Genomic DNA, 18333 nt, shown 5'->3' with positions numbered 1-18333 from the left:
ATTCAATGCAATGTTCCAATATATCGAGTTATGGTTACGGTGTCGATATCTCCGTATATACTCTGTAAAATATTGTGAAGTACATGCGGAGGATACTTCCCGTTGCACCACTTACTGTTTTTTCCTGTTCAGTTCGCGCAGGTATTGTGGGAATAAACAGCCTAAACGCCTCCCTGCGTACTGGACTTAGTTTATGTGGCTGGGATGGATACGTAAAGGACTGTTGTACAATCTAAGACAACAAAAACGACGCACCACGAAGGAGTTACACGAACTGGTCGATATTCATACTGGTATCGAAGGAAAACGTAAAACTGTAAACTTCGGCAGCCGGTGGATGAATGTGTGACGTTACAGCACAATTTCACCTTGCAGCTCGCAAGGATAGTGAACTGGGGATGTGCCGAAGGAAGGAAAGAAGAAAGAATAGGGTTTAACGTCCCGTAGGCAATGGGATTATAGGCAGAGCAGAAGCTCGGAATGATTTAAGGATGTGGAAGGAAATCGGCTGTGCCCCTTCAAAGGAACTCTCCCATCATTTGCCTGGAGCGATTTATTTAAATCACAGAAAACTTCGATCAGGATTTCCGGATGCTGATTTTAAGTTTCGTCCTCCTGAATACGACTCCAGAGTGCTAACCAATGCGCCACCTCACCCGGTGACATATTGATGCCAGGGCATAAAGTTTCTGCGGATTTTATTCCGTGTATTTACTTGGACAATGACTGTAGCTCGCAGGCAGGTACATAGGACCTATTATCTCATAGACTCCTGTGATTAGTCCCGCTACGAACTGAGCCTCGATGACCGTAAAGACATGTGTGGAGACTTGCCGGCCAGTGGTAGGATACCAACCTGAATGTCGTCGACCATGAGGCCTGATGATCAGAAGTGGTGGTCTGCCCTTGATGGCAAGTCATCTTGGGATTATATTTCGACTGAATAATACCCGCCAGCACACGGCGAGAGTTTATACTGCTTACCTTTGGGCTGGCCAAACGCTACATTGGCCAGCAAGGTTTCCAGATCTCTCTCCAACTGAGAACTTTTGGAGCATTATGGGCAGGGCCCTCCAACCAGCGTGGTATTCTGACGATATAACAAGCCAGTTGGACAGAATTTGGCATGGTATCCCTCAGGAGGACGTCTAACAACTCATAAATGGCAAGCGGATAACTGATTGTTGATAGGCCAGACGTATACCAGCACATTATCGATTTCCTCAATTTGTGAAGCTCTCTCTATTGAATAAATCATCCAGTTTTTTCCCTAAAATTGTGCTCGTTTGTTTGTCGGTATATGTACGTCACGTCTATCGATTTCCGTCCCATTCGGATAATTCCTTCGTGATGCGTCGTTTTCATTGTCGTAGAGTAAATACACACATCAAAAGAAGTTTTGCATCACCTCGGTCCCGAGAGTTAAGGAACCTGTTTAGAAAATTGGAATAGATATCTACATAAACATCGTTTTCGCTCTTTTTATTACTCATGAAAAGCACACATTGCATGTTGTACCACCACACAGCGAGACCTTCAGAGGTGGTGGTACAGATTTCTGTACATACTGGTTCCTCTAATACCCAGTAGCACGTCCTCTTGCATTGATGCACGCCTGTATTCGTCGTGGCATACTATCCACAAGTTCATCAAGGCACTGTTGGTCCAGATTGTCCCACTCCTCAACGGAGATTCGGTGTAGATCCCTCAGAATGGTTGGTGGGCTCAAAATGGTTCAAATGGCTCTAAGCACTAAGGGACTTAACATCTGAGGTCATCAGACCCCTAGACTTAGAACTACGTAAACCTAACTAACCTAAGGACATCACACACATTCATTCCCCTAGGCAGGATTCCAACCTGAGACAGTAGCAGCCGCGTGGTTCCGGACTGAAGCGCCTAGAACCACTCGACCACAGGTTGGTGGGTCACGTCGTCCATAAACAGCCCTTTTCAGCCTATCCCAGGCATGGTCGATAGGGCTCATGTCAGGACAACATGCCGGCCACTAGAGTCGAGCGATGTCGTTATCCAAAAGGAAGTCATTCACAAGATGTGCACGATGGGGGCGCGAATTGTCGTCCATGAAGACGAATGCCTCGCCAATATGCTGCCGATGTGGTTGTACTATCAATCGGAGGATGGCATTCGCGTATCGTACAGCCGTTACGACGCCTTCCATGATCACCAGCGGCGTACGTCGGCCCCATGTAATGCCACCCCAAAGCAGCAGGTAATCTCCACCTTGCTGCACTCGCTGGACAGTGTGTCTAAGGCTTTCAGCGTGACCGGGTTGCCTCCAAACACGTCTCCGACGATTGTCTGGTTGAAGGCATATGCGACGCTCATCGGTGAAGAGAGGACGATGCCAATCATGAGCGGTCCATTCGGAATGTTGTTGGGACCATCTGTACCGCGCTGCATGGTGTCTTGGTTGTAAGTAAGGACCTCGACATGGACGCCGGGAACGAAGTTGCGCATCATGCAGCCTACTGCACACAGTTTGAGTCGTAAAACGACGTACTGTGGCTGCACGAAAAGAATTATTAGACATGGTGGCCTTGCTGCCAGTGTTCCTCCGAGCCATAATCCGTAGGTAGCGGTCATTCAATGCAGTACTAGCCCTAGGGCAGCCTGAGTGAGACATGTCATCGACCGTTCCTGTCCCTCTGTATCTCCTCTATGTCCGAACAAAATCGCTTTGGTTCACTCCGAGACGCCTGGACACTTCCCTTGTTGAGAGCCCTTCCTGGCACAAAGTAACAATGCGCAAACGATTGAACCGTGGTATTGACCGTCTGGGCATGGTTGAACTACAGACAACACGAGCCGTGTACCTCCTTCCTGGTGGAATGACTGGAACTGATGGGATGTCGGACACTCTCCGTCTTATAGGCGCTGCTCAAGCATGGTTGTTTACATCTTTTGGCGGGTTTAGTGACACCTCTGAACAGTCAGTTAACGTCTATCTTCAGGAGTTCAGGGAACTGGGGTGATGCAAAACTTTTTTTTGATGTGTGTATTTCTAAATTATTCACTTAGCCTTGACCGCACCCTCTACCCTCCTTTCTATACGTTCAGTATCCCATGTTAGGTACATTAAATATGGAATCTACATATCGAAACCATATTCTCGGACTGTCTGCACGAGCGTTTTGTTAGCAATCTCGTTTGACACATTTTCCCGGTGTCTTACCAATGAACCAAAGGCTGCCATTAACTGTATCTACGAATGAGCCTATGTGATAGTTTCATTTCATATTTATACAAACTGGTAGACCCAGATATTTGAATACGTTCACTGACTTCATGTGGGAACTACTGATAATGTAGTCATAAGATACTACGGTTTGTCTTTTGTGAAGCGTTCAATTTTACATTAATACAAGTTGTCTATCTTTGCAGTAGTTTCAAATCTTATCAGGATCTGACTGAATACTTGGGCAGCCTTTTTGTTTTACTTCTTAGCAGGTCAAAAACGTTTTGGAAGTCATAAAATGCAGTTCCTACTTAATTGAATTCATGTGTTCATTTCAAGAAGTCAAGTGAAATACGCGCGAGTCAGATTTCGTGTGACAGATGTCATCAGAATCATTGGTGGTTTGCATGATGGAGGTCATACTATTTGAGATGCTCTGTCCATGTATGGATACAAAAGCGCCTTGCAAAAATTCAGATTATCTAGCACAAGGGAGCAGAATTGCATCTCGAATTAATTTTGGTAACGTTATAAAACGTCGGTCTCTTCTAATTGTCTGAAAATTAATGTGAAATGAGGCATTTTCCCAAAGAAGGGCCCATAGGTCTATGCGCCCTTTATCAGAAATTTGTTTGACATTAATCATCGGGTTATGTAGAGTATTCTACCAAGAATTTGCTTCATTATCTCAATCTAGAGGTCAGGGCACAGTTTTCTTGATATATGTGCGCGCAGCACTCCACGCCCTATTTAAAGCAGCGAGTGCTTATGTGGAGGTCAGCTTACTTAGAATAGTAGTAATAGGTAGGTAATAATAGCTTTATGATAACTGTATAACATGTACCTTTCTGAGGGTTTTCAGATCGTAGATATTATCAAGAATAATATTACTGCTATATTGTAATGTGCTCTGAGGATTAAAATAGCATTTGAGGAAAGAATGTTCCATCATTATAACCTATTGACGTTGATTTAAGGAAAAATGGCCTATAAATGGTCATCAGAAATATTTTTGAAATAAAAACTAGGTTAAGACATACCTTGTACTTTTGAAAAATTTGCGTAATAGTAGTACGCATCCTGTTAAAACGTACTTGTATATTAGAATCAGGTTTTTACTCAAATACATTAAAAAGGGAGTATATAAACTGTTTTGTGACAAACAACCATTTTGTCTTTTGAGCCTTTCTTCCGGAAAATGCCTCATTTGTTGTTACTAAAGAGAATGCAGATAATACAGACTTAAACCACAGCGAAGTTTGTGGAAACACACTTTCGTTCATATTTGGATGTGAATCATTTGACGTCATTAATATAGCAGCTAATTAAAATAATGAAATGTGACTGAGCAGAAATTACTGAAACTAGAACAGGTGCAAAAGACAAGAGAGTTAATCATAAGTTATGAATAATTAATAAACGACAATTCTGTAAGGTATGTCAATCGACTTGGAGAATAGAAGGTAAAGAAAATGAAAGGTGACATGAGAAACAGCAAGCCAAGAAAGTGAAAAGTTGACTTTTCCCATGCCTGTTAACTGCCGCACTGAGCTCAGATTCGATGTCCTCCTGATCTGCTTAAGTCTGGAAGGAGAGACCCTGAGGCTTAAGTAAAGTCAAAATATACCTATCAGAACAAACTAAAAAATATAGAATTTACTCAATTTTAAGTTTATTCAACAGTTCTTAGTGATGAATGAAACAGGTTATAGTTTAAATACGCGTTGTACATAAATATGCCAAGAAACCCAAATTTAATTAATTTAAGTGAGTTTGCGACTAAAAATGCTCTAGAACGAAGCATAATTCTTTACTTAAAGGAGATTAAAACCACCCATTGCCTAAATTGGAACAAGAAAAAAAACAAAGCTTATTGTAAACCTTCCCTTCGGCGACGAGATCAGCATAGGCAGAGAACAAACTAGGATAGGAAAGAAAAGGATGGGGAAGCAGATAGGTGGTGTACTCTCCAAAGGAAAAAAACACGAGAAAACTTTCGTCACTATGACCGTACGAGTATTTCACCACCAGTCCTCCCCAATCAGAGCCCACGGTGATAACCACATACTGATTAAGAATAAAAAATATCTAAGATTTTTTCTTATTTCAAGATTATTTTGTTGTCAGCAGTAACATAATTTTCAACTTTGCTGGATGACATGACTACCGACCCAGAACAGCTGTAGAGTATGTACACTGGGTTCGATTTCGGTTATCGGCTTGTGTAGCCAGTGTCGTACAGCTAACTCCATACAGTCTTGAGAGGAATGGGTTCGAGATGTCCTAGTTTGATACCACTGATCACACCGCTTGTTTGTCGGAGGCAGCGTGCGACTGTTCTTGAAACACATCTTGACGATCTGTAGGGCGGTTTAAGCATGTGCAAACATTTCCTCTGTGATACTGAAAATGCTCATTAGAACGTAAAAGTGTAAATACACTGTCCAGCAAAAAATGTGAAGAAGCGAGTTCAGAAGGAAATTTAGAAAGAACTCGGCAGTCCGAGCCACTTACCAGTGTGACGTATCACCCTCTGTGTCCTTGATGCGCAAGCACTGATTCGGTCCGGAAGGCCGTTGTATCCTCTCCTGAAGAAATCTGGCTGACACTGTTGTAATGATTCTTCATTTCCTGGATGCTGGCAGCGCGACGTAATTGTCGTCCGAGCTGGTCCCACAGATGTTTGATCGGGAACAGGTATGGAGATCTTGCTGCCCACAGGTGTGCTTCAACATCAAGCTGATAGCTCACGAACTTCCCAAACAGAGTAATTCGTACCTTTCAAATATCTGGCATATCTGAGTCTTCAAACGCACTAATTTATCTGAACTAGCAACTGAGGGAAGAGGAATATTTTGGGGGACGTCTCTATTCCCTCATTTGACATAAACTAAAAACTTCAGGGATTTATGCCTATCACATCAGCATTACGGGACACTATGGCATCACAATCAAAATGATGAAGCTTATTATTGACCCACTTTTTTTGTCATAGTCTTCTGACTGGTTTGATGTAGCCCGCCACGAAATCCTCTCCTGTGCTAACCCCTTCATCTCAGAGTAACACTTGCAATCTACGTCCCCAATTATTTGCTAGATGTATTTCAATCTCTGTCTTCCTCTACTGTTTTTGCCCTCTACAGCTCCCTCTAGTACCGTAGAAGTCATTCCCTCATGTTTTAACAGATGTCCTATCATTCTGTCCCTTCTCCTTATCAGTGTTCTCCACATTTCTTTCCTCTCCGATTCTGCGCAGAACCTCCTCATTCCTTACCTTATCAGTCCACCTAATTTTCAACATTCGTCTGTAGCACCACATCTCAAATGCTTCGATTCTCTTCTGTTCCGGTTTTCCCACAGTCCATGTTTCACTACATACTATGCTGTACTCCATACGTACACGCTCAGAAAATTGTTCCTCAAATTAAGGCCGATATTTGATATTAGAAGACTAATCTTGGCCAGGAATGTCCTTTTTGCCATTGTTAGTCTGCTTTGTGTGTATTGTCATAAAAAACAAAAAATTCAATTAGAAGTTATTTTATTAAAATATGTTCTCATATATACCAGGAATGATTAAGTATTATGTATGTAGGTTTCAAGTGAAAGATGACAGGACTTTCTTTTGTGAGTCCTGGCCTGTAATGATGAATCTTTGGACTCTTGTGAGAGGGGAGAGAGAAAAGATGACTGACTGTGGACACAGTTTTCATGTCTACGATAACATGTTGCTAGTAGTCAAGAAACCAACAGGAAGTGTTTCTTTAGTTTGGATGTACAAACACGTAATAAACACATAGAAACTGAGCAGCACAGACCCATGAGTATAAATTAGTTATTATCTAGGTTTGAGGAAGCCTAATTATTTAGTTTAATGGATTTATTAGACTGATTTGGCAAGCCCCATTACGTGAAGAATCAAGACTATATTTGGCTTTCTTATTCAAGGGTAAATCATTTCAGTGTAAAGTATTATCATTTAGTTTGAAAATTTGGTGGCATTTTTAATTCATGCTTTCGATAAATTGCTAGGAAGGGACTTGGTACAGCAACTGCTAGTCCTAAGACCTGGAAAGACTGCTGCAAATTGCTGACATACTCTAAGGTGATTATGAGGAAAAGGAATAACAATGACCCTTTCCAAGTGAGGTTTTGGGGGACAAGAGTTGAAGTTTTGGGTCATATTGTTGGAATAAAGGGCTTGCAACCTGAACAAGACAATATAAAACAATTGCAGTCAGTTTTAGGTTTAGTCAGCTGCTATAGAAGATATATATTAGAGGCCAGGCAACGAATGATCCTTGTTTTTTTTTTTAATTTATTGAAACAAAAAGCTACGCTGATATTGGATGATGGTGCAGATGAAGCATTTACTAATATTGAGCGAACTTTGGAAGAAACTAAGATTTTATATTATCCTTAAGTGGATCAAGTGTTTAAATTGGGCACAGATATGTCCGAATGTGTGATGAGGTGTGAGCTATTCAAAGGACGCATAAATGTGACTTGGAAAGTGTCACTGTTATTCCTTTTTCTCATAATTATCTTAGAGTAAGTGTCAGCAATTTTCAGTGGTATTTCCAGGTCTTAGACACAGACCATCAGACTTCGTCTTTTCCAATGAAAAGTAGACTGTTACTCAGTAGACTAATGAGATAAGATTGGTTTTATTTTTACAAGAATTTAAGTTAGAGATTATACATCAAATGTAATGTCTGATGTACTTTCTAGGTTACCATTAGGTAGAGATAACTGAAGTAGGACTGCAGGACCTGGAACCATATTTAGAGAAAATTGCATTTCAATAAATTATCGTAATAATGACATAACACTGTTATCAAGAAAAAAATAATAGATGGCTTACATCTAATGAGTACTTTGGTCCTATTGTAATGTCCTGTAACTTAGGATCACCAACTGGGAAAAAAAAAAAAACAAAAAAAAACACACACACACACAAAGTGGCTGTTGTATAATGATACTTAATTTGGAGTATCAAAGTAGTGGAAAATATCCATACTGACTACAGTCATTTATAATCCTATGTGGTACGTACCCAATGGATATGGACACTTTTGAATACATAAGTGGATTAAGCATATAGTTGTTTTACTGTTTTAGAAATTTAAGTAGAATGTTGCACAGTAGAACAATAAGTACAGGTATAATATTTTGTTAGAAACCAACTAAGACATTGTTAAGTGGAGCACGTCTGCTGGCTGTGCAATGACGTAGTAACCAAATGTCAACATGGATCGGAGCCTGAAGTACAAACAACCTAAGAGTTTACTTCATTAGACTATGCTAGAGGGAAGCCAAGAACAGCTGATTCAACACTTTGACAACAGTGCAGAGGGGACAGAATTCTCTACTGTAACGAGGCTAAATTTAGTAATTTCACCAGGGGGTGTCATAAGATTGCATTGAGGATGCAAATTTCTCATGAAGGAATGCCCTGAAGCCCTCAACTTAAAAGACCAGAGCAGCTGAGGTCCTGACAGGCTTCGAAAACGAGAGCGCATTCGGTGACTAGTGTGGAGGAGGATCATGACATCGTGTGCTGTAGAACGTCCGCCATCCTCAGAATGAGCCTATTCCATCCGTATCGTAGATACCAATGGAGTAGCATCTCTAACGTGCAAGATGCTCTGGTGAATTCAACAAGTGTCTACAAGCTGCAGCCAACTTGGAGTCCACTGCTGCAAGTCCACAGCCATCCAGCTGTAAGTGGGACTTCTGGTCTACAAGCTGCAGTCTTGCCGATCACAACAGTGATTGAATGAGGATGGGGCTGGGCCGATCTTTTGCGGATGAAGACCCAATCTGCTCATCTGCAAGCTATTCAACTTGGGTGCTGTGCACCTGTTTCGCCGCTAGTGGGGCAATACAAGTACTGCCTCACCAGCTGTACGTTGGCACAACCACTCGGACTGTCATCCATGCTGCTGCTGATTCTTACACGTCAAGCCATCTCGACAATGAGCTACAGAGGTATGCAGTATTATGGAATGACCATAAGTGCAGCTTCACTCATTGAGAGTGCTGAGGCTTCAACAGAAGTCCACAGCCACGCTGGGCTTTGGAGATGCACAGTTGCTACACCCTCCTTTGGGCCACAGCACTGACTATAGGCATTGCCACAACCTACGCTCAGCGAGTTCCTCACCACGCACTGACACGCTACTTCATGCTTTCAAGAAGCACCATCATGAGGAAGACAGGGGGATTGTAAAAGTCTCACTAATAAATGACTGTTGACTGAAGGATGTTTCATTCACGGCTCGGCACTCCCCGGTATCACTCACTCCCACTCTTCGCTTGACCTGCTGATAGTGATGTGCTCTGGGTATATTCCCAGTGGGAAGGAATTTATGAAATGAAAATATTGCCGGGAAGATTCCCAAAAATTGGGAATTTATGAATTTTTTTAGATTTTGAATGTTTTAACACTTAATAACAGTTGAAAGAACCTTAAAACTAGGTTAACTAAGTAAATTCATACATTTTAATCCAAAATTTATCAGTCCATGCATGTAATTCTCAACCGTCCGTTATCTGAGGTATGTTTTAATTTTTACAAATGAATGACTAGAGGTGTTTCACTTTCAGAATTAAAAGACTCCTCATTTCCTGCGATGAATTATGATTTATAAATTTGTTTTCCGAAATATAGCTATCACTTTCACTTTAGAATTGTTAATTAATATTTTACCATGTTCTGTGTCAATAAAATAACTTGTATTTTCAAGTAAATCATAAATCTTGGCCGGTTTATTCGCGTAATTTTTCCCCGAAATGCCATTTTCAGTGACTAATGTTTACAAAATTCGCACGAGTTTATTTTAAACTTTATACCTCAAACATCGACAGAAAACTTAACAAATTGGATAACCAAACTTCCCTGTGTGTTTTAGTAACTTTAGTTTCTCACTAGATGGCATATCAATATTATAAACTCGACTTTTCTAAAGGTTGATTATTTCGATGATGGCAGTTCTAGGTAACGTAAGTCATAAATGTCGATGCTTGGCAATTCTAGGGCTAATTATTTGATATTTAAAACATTGAAAACTAAAAAGTGTGTTTATTTCTAACAAGGAGGTTAAGTCCAGGTCTATATAAATTTGATTTAACCAAATAATCACTGCTTTTACCTATTAGCAGTTTTTTGAGCTATCCTGTTAATTAATCATAAATTCCCCGGAATTTATGAATTTTGGGAATATTACCGGCAGTATTCCCCTGGAATTTTACAACACTATCTGCTGATAACAATACTCCTGGGCTCAGGACGTAACAAGAATAATAAAGGAAATGTCACGTACTCCTCACTTCATCAGAGGGTTTAAGACATCAATTTCAAATTGTAACCAACAGTTTAAAAGGCATCACGTAAGTTAACAGCCACAGATATCATCGGACTGTTGCCAAAGGTTGAGGTGGAGTGACTTAATTCTTTATAGCAATTGAGTTCTGGTCAAAGTGCGTAAAATTATATCATATTAAAATAGGAAATACAACGACAATAGTTAACTGTTTACGGGTGTGTTTTACAGATGTGCTCAAACTGAGAGGGTCACTTATGGATAATGGCACATAATTTATTAGTAATAATTTAACACGTTGACTGCCGCATGCACTGTAAAGGATGTTTCAACCCCAGGTCAGGCTATGGGCGTCAGGCACGAGGCTCTGCTGTGGCTGGCGATGGCCTCACTGTAGTCAATGTGTTAAAGAATTTTTAGCATGAGAAGCAGTACAGCATATTACAATTTCAAAGGAATGATTCCAGAGTTCCAAGTTATTTTAAACAAGTTGCCTCATTTGTCTGCTAGACTTTCACATGTGGAAATATTAAATAGAAAATTTATAGAAAAACAATTGTTAAAATTATTTAAATGGCCAGAAGGTATAATCCAAAATATGGAGCATGGACAAGGGTGTGCAGGAAAGAAATAAAACTATACAGGTTCGAGTGAAGGAACATAATTGTAATGTTACAACACCTGATTTGAAGGTAACAATTTCGATTTCTGCATAATGATCTCTTCTGCTACCTATCTTCCTTCAGTTAAATTTCCTTTCACTATTGTTTTCGACTATAGTCAATTTGACTCAATTGATGAGTAACTTACTAACATATGGAATATTAGTAATTGCATGCATATTTAATTTTAACAGATACCATGAGTTTATTGCGTTATTCCTATGGATGATAATTTTCACAGTAATTGCTCATAAAATACACTTATGTAGGCCTAACTATAAGATGAGGGTAAATAAGGATTCCTATGTTCTCAACATTAGCACTGCATATGTTTAATGTTACTAAGCATCCATGGAGAAGGTGCATCACCTAAATAAGAATGTGAATTTAACTAGAAAGGTGCAGGCGCATCACGTCAACAATGGGAACAGTAAGAAGGGGAAAGATAGCCTGATATAGCAGTCAATGACAAGTTAACATCCAGGTGAAATCTACATAGGAACTTTCAGTCACAGCAGCATAATACATTTGCAGTGAAACTAAATAAGTTTTGGTCACGTTGAATCGAATATAGGAGTGTGCTTGATGGACAGCAGATGACACAGTGCAGTAATCGGGTAAAAATTCTGGATAAAATAAGAGGAATTAACTAGAAGTACAGGAGCAGAGAGAAGAGTGGTGTATAATACTAAACAGGGTACTGTATCTGTGTGTATAAATTGTGTAATGAATATAGATGGTCTTGTACAAAAGCAAGAAGGACTGAACCTCAAAAGAAATAGAACAGGAGACATCCTTCTGAGGAAGCAGGTGTATTTGATAATTTCTACGTAAGTAGATTTTCTGTTAGTTTTGAGGCTTATTCCAAAGTTATGAAATACAGGGACTTAGCTGATCTGTAGTGGTCTAATTACTATTTTATAAATGAATGATAGTGACGTAAGTGTCTCAGATGTTCATAATGTAGGTAATAAGGACTAAAGGTGGCAAGTGTACCTTAGTATATTCTGCACAGGTTTTGTACATCCTTCAAATTGCTTGTAGTAAGAAGGGTTACCATTGGCCTACCCTGTCAATCATAAATGAAGAGTAGATGAAGTAGGGGTGTGGTTCATAAGTACTTATTAGTGTTTTAGTTAGTTAATTAGATGCAGGTTACAATTTGCATTGCTACTCTTCCCATAGGCTGTTCATAGCAGGGTGTTAGAACTCATTTTTGGGGCATATGGAGGTGAAGCTGTGTTATCCATTCTGTAGGATTGACAAACATCTTCATCCTTCAGCCCACCAGTGAATCACCTCCCAGGAAGGGATTCCTTGGTGTGGGAGGTTGAATGGGTGTCTATCTTTAGGATTGTTTTCTTTCTTTCTTTGGTTGTAACATTCCTAGTCTTTTCTTTCTTCTCCACCAGGAGTACCGCACTATCCTCCCTCTTTCCACATGCAATAGTTTCTATTGCAGAAACCCTTCTCTTATCTCGATATTTAAACCTATTTACACAGGATTGCCAGAGGTGTAGTGCACATACAAGTAGCTTCCAGACAAGACTAAGACAATGCTGGAGTGGTAACAAAAATGATAATTACTTTATGTCCAGTGAGCATAGTTCAGCAATGAGAACTTACACTGATTTGATTAAAGAATTGAAGTATGAATTAGAGGTGCAACTGATTTACCAAGCCTATTTGTTGTTAGTTCAACATATAGAAAAATGGAAACAGTATACAAGTAGTTTATGGCAAAAACATCTTTTTTAACATGCCATATGGCAAGAATTTAAAGTTTATATTACACTGATGTGATAAAAGTTATGAGATAGTGATACGCACATATACAGATGGCAGAAGTATCATGTACACAGGGTGCCTCGCTGCAGTGGAGTCTTGTGAGGCTGTGGCAGGCACGGCGTGGAAGGGCTCAGCTTAGGTCGGAGCAGTTCGGTGACCGTCAGTTGGCCAGGTGGTGCACAGTGAATGTTGTACTGTGGTCTCCATGGGCACAACTGGTATGGAGGTTAGCCTGGGCTGGCTGTAGATACAACCAGTTTTGACGTCGGTGCCAGAACCGATGCAAGTGTTTATCAAGGTGTGATGTTGCACGAGGGCAAGCATCCAGTCAGCAAGGTGTAACCGGGCTCCAGTGGTTTGTCCTTGTGCATTAGCCAGAGTGCTGACAGAGTATCGTTGCCCAGCGACATCTCAGCGGTGTCTAGGTGGAGTTGTTCAGGTGAATGTGACAGGCACTTTAGTACGAGTGTCTTCGTTGTCTTGTTTCTGTCAGTGATTGCTGCGTACAATAGGAGGTCACTGATAAGATCGGTGTTGGTGAGGAGGTGGTTCAAAAGCACCAAAAACATGTCGTGGTCGTCTGTGATCCCGGCCGACTGCATCGTGCACTCACAGAGTGTGAACCATACTTGCGGAGAATCAACTTGTAGCAGAGGCAGATATAGCTTGGTGTGTGGCCTGTGGTAATCTGCCTGGTGGCGAGGGTCTGGGACCGGTATGAGGTTGTTGTAATCATGTGCAGGTTTGTGAACATCATCTGGTGATGCTGATAGAGGCAGCAACTGTTGTTGGGGCCTGGTATTCACAGTAGATGTGTCAGTAATGCGGGTGTCGTGACCGATTATCACAGGACGCGGCACGGGTGTCGCAAATGGTGCGTCAGCGTTGTGGAGGCTGGCATTGTAGTGGGGAACTGAGGAACACAGCACGGTGGACAGGTCTTGGTTGGCGGCAATTGTGGCGGACGGTGCATCAGTGTAGGTCACACAATACAGTGGCTGTTGGAGGTACACCTTGTGTTCCCACGGTGCATTTTTTGTAGTTGTTGTCAGGCTCACCATATTGATATGCTGTGGTCGCGAGATATGAAAACCCTGCATGGTTGAAGGTAGACACAGTGTGCCTGCTTGTTGAATGACGTCACGTGGAAAACGTGGCCCAGAGCGCGACACAGCTGTTGCCAGTGTGGCATCATTGTGATGATGTGATGCGGGTTTCAGCATGTCCATAAAAGCGACGTCACCCGGGTGACATATGGTATCACTTGGGACATAAAGTTCAGGCACAGGCCATCAAAAAATGTGGTCTGGCGCTGATATGTCATTTGTAGGATGGATGTGTCCGCAATAACCTGTAAATATTGGTTCTCTGCAGTGGAAGGATGTTGTATATGGTGGCGATTGTTTATCAACAATTGCGATACTCTGGAGGGTGTCTGTATTTTGGTACATTGCACATGGAATTTTGATATGTGCTGAGTCATTAGAATGAAGTTGAGTGTGGTGTAGTTCATTAACACTCCCACTGGCTGGTATATTAGTAGCACTGGTTAGGTGGAAGGTGGGGACGACGGCAGGCAGCCATTGTTCACCGTGTTTGGTCACTGTTGATATAGCACAGTTAATTGAGAGAGTGTCAGGCTATGTCTCACCACATTCACTGAAAACATTGTACTTGATTTGTGATTTAGTGTGTTCATCCGTTTGGCGAGAGGTGCCCTGATTTGGCGGTTGTTGAAACGATGGGAACATCATTGACCGTTCAAGAACCACAGCTGCACTGGTTATATCGTCTGCACAAATAAATTGTCTGTAGTGAAGCTAGGTGATGAAGCACCGTCATGAGGTGTATTCTTCATGGTTTGAAGTTTGTATCTCACGGCGATTTGTGGCATGCAGGTGAGAGTATAACTCGGCACGTTGTGGCACGGTTGAAAAAACAATAAAGGGGTCACCACTGTAGGTAGTGGGAGCAGGCTTGGTAATTATGACAATTTTTAATCATTCGCACTCCCCTCACTTACTGTGAATACTTTTTTCTCGCAGCATATACACGATGCATGTAGCATAGATCGCATACTACAGAGAACTGATCTGGCAAAGATAAAGGTGTTCTTGCTGGGGTAGGGCAGTGATAATATTGCAGACATGTTTTTCATATATGGACAAGCAAATGGAAGCTGCAAGGAAGCAGGAATGTTGTACAAGATCAAATATCCTTGTAGGACACATCCGGATCGCACCATATTTCCAAGAAAAAGGGCAATTAGTACCACAGTACAATGACCAAAGACGATGATGAATTACATGGATTCCTGACTGGGAAGATGCGGGGCTAATTCTAGTGGATGAGGAACCTACAATCAGTGCTTGATTAGTTGCATGTTAAATGAATATTTCACAGAGTATTGTGTGGTGAGCCAATAGTCCTTGCAGTGCCTTACAGCCCTCACTTTCCTGCATATGAACTTTTCATGGATCAAGCCTGTTTCACATGAGACGGAATACCAAATAGTCACAATAAATACATCCCAACCATCCACAGAAAGGGCATGCTTTGAATCGTGCTCATCTCAGACCTCATGTCATGTTTAGCTGGTCATTCTTGCAGTGCCTTGCAGTCATTCTCACTTTCCTGCATGTGTGCTTTTCACAGATGAAGGCTTTTTCACCAGAGATGGAATGCTAGATAGTCACAATAGCCGTGTTTGGGCCATTGAGAATTCCATCACTATGATAGTGAAGAGCCATCAACACAGATTATAATTAATTGTGGACAAATGTAGTCAGTGATTACCAGTATTTACTAGGCCTGTTTCTTCTTCCTCTTGTTTAAATGCACCAGTGTACACAATCTTTATCAGAAACATACTTCCCAGGTTACTGAAGAACACCCCACTTGTTATTCATCAATGGATGTGGCAGAGGAGGTCCTGTTTCATGGCGAGCACGTTCATCTGATCTCACCTGACCTGATTTCTTCTTGTGGGGCCGTATGAAAAGTCTTGTATATGAGATGCCTGTCAAGACTGAAGATGATCTCATGGACACTGTTCAAATGACACCTAGGATATTAGATCGGTTATCACAGAACTTTGTTCGACTATTCAATGCCTGCATTAACACCAGGGAACACCATTTTGAACAACTGTTGTAAATGTAGCAGTTTGTGAAAACTGTGCAGGTAAATGGAAATAATTACACAGGATTTTCAGTCTCTCTGACATCAATTTATATGTACCATAACTAGTCCATCAACATGGGAAATTGTGTGAGGGTGTGGGGGAGTACTCATTGGTGATTCTGCAGGTCATGATCAGGGTTCCTTGCATCAAATTGATACATTTATCCTTCTCTATCATCCCTGAAAGTCTGTAATATTATCATGGAGTGACCCTGCATATATACTGCTATCTTAAGATGTGCTAATATGGGAGCAGTCAAATTCTGTGTCTTGCTCACATGAAGACTCAGACAAGAAAGATGAATACTTATGGAAAGTGTCTCACATCACTGAAAACAAAAACTAGGTGAGGGGCTCACATTATCAATATAATATTTACAGTAGTAGCCTTTGATCATCAATGATTAAGTTACTAAACTGAAATTACAAACATTTACATAAAAAAGTACTTGTGGATTCTTCATTCAGCTGATGTTGGCCGTCAGTGGAATGCCTTGATAGTGGTGCCACTGTTATCACAGACTAATCAAAGAATATGACTGTACCACTCACAATCTGTTAAAATTGAATATCTGTAGCCCTACATCCCCATAAATCACTTTATCATTAGTAATGTTTAATTTTTTGCAGTTGACTATTGTGTAATTCTGATCTCTTGGCTATTGAGTGCACACTGAAGCTGTGCTGACAGTGGTCTTACTATCTGGTAACAATGCGACTACTTTGCCATGTAGTGCTGTCAAAGAGGCCCATGTTTTCATGATATACCACACACATAGGCCAAAATTTCTTCACTGGACTCTGCATCAAGTGCTACTGGAAAAATCACATGCCACAAGTTCAAAGTGATATGTGAGACACTTCTATGAGTAAGGCTACTCCTACATTGGATCCGTATTTCTCCTGGTCTGATACAGACTAATTACGTAACACAAAGTCATCCAACATCATCCATTGTGAATGCCTAGATTGGCCTTGTTTAATGCCCAATCAGAAATTTGTGGCACAACCTGACTAAAAGGAGGGATCGGTTTGTGGGGCATATTCTGAGGCATCAAGGGATCACCAATTTAGTGTTGGAGGGCAGCGTGGGGGGTAAAAATCGTAGAGGGAGACCAAGAGATGAATACACCAAGCAGATTCAGGAGGATGTAGGTTGCAGTAGGTACTGGGAGATGAAGCTTGCACAGGGTAGAGTAGCATGGAGAGCTGCATCAGACCAGTCTCAGGACTGAAGACCCCCACAACAACAACAACATATACACACAAATCAGTTGGTTCTATTGAGAAATTCATCAAAGGAGTAGAAGGAGTTGGCCACCAATAAAGCCTTTAGGCTCCTTTTAAACTGAATTTCATTGGTTGTTAAGCTTTTTATGGCTCCTGGCAAGTTATTGAAAATGTGTGTTCCTGAATAATGCACACCTTTTTGTACAAGACTAAGTGACTTTAAATCCTTGTGAAGATGATTCTTATTTCTAGTATTGATTCCATGAATTGAGCTGTTTGTTTGAAAAAGTGATATATTTTAATGACAAATTTCATTAAGGAATAAATATATTGGGAAGCAGTAGTTAGTATCCCTAGTTCTCTAAGCAGGCTTCTGCAGGATGTACTTGAGTTCACACCACATGTAACTCTTATTGCACATTTTTGTGCCCAGAAAACTTTAGCTTAGCTTGATTAATTACCCCAAAAAATAATCCCATATGACATTATGGAATGAAAGTAAGTGTAGTAGTTTTTCATTTTTATATCCCCAATTTCTGACACAATTCGCATTGCAAATAGAGATTTGTTAAGATGCTTCAGCAGTTTTGTGGTGTGTTTTTCCCAGGTGAATTTATTATCCAGCTGTAATCCCAAGAATTTAACACCGTCCACTTCTTCTATCTGCTTGTCATTGTATGTTAGGCATATACTCGTGGGACACCCCTTACAAGTTCTGAACTGCATGTAGTGTGTTTTTTCAAAGTTTAGTGACAAAGAATTGGCTAGGAACCAGTGATTAATGTCCTCAAATATTTTATTAGCTGATTTTTCTAAGACTACACTTGATATGCTATTTATTGCAATGTTTGTATCATCCGCAAACAAAACGAACTTGGCATCTGGTAATGTTACTGATGAAAGATCATTGATATACACAAGAAAAAGTAAGGGCCCTAAAATGGAA

Source organism: Schistocerca cancellata, chromosome 5, assembly GCF_023864275.1.
Source record: "Schistocerca cancellata isolate TAMUIC-IGC-003103 chromosome 5, iqSchCanc2.1, whole genome shotgun sequence".
In the NCBI taxonomy this organism is placed as follows: Eukaryota; Metazoa; Arthropoda; class Insecta; order Orthoptera; family Acrididae; genus Schistocerca; species Schistocerca cancellata.
Note: the sequence above shows the minus strand (reverse complement) of the source record.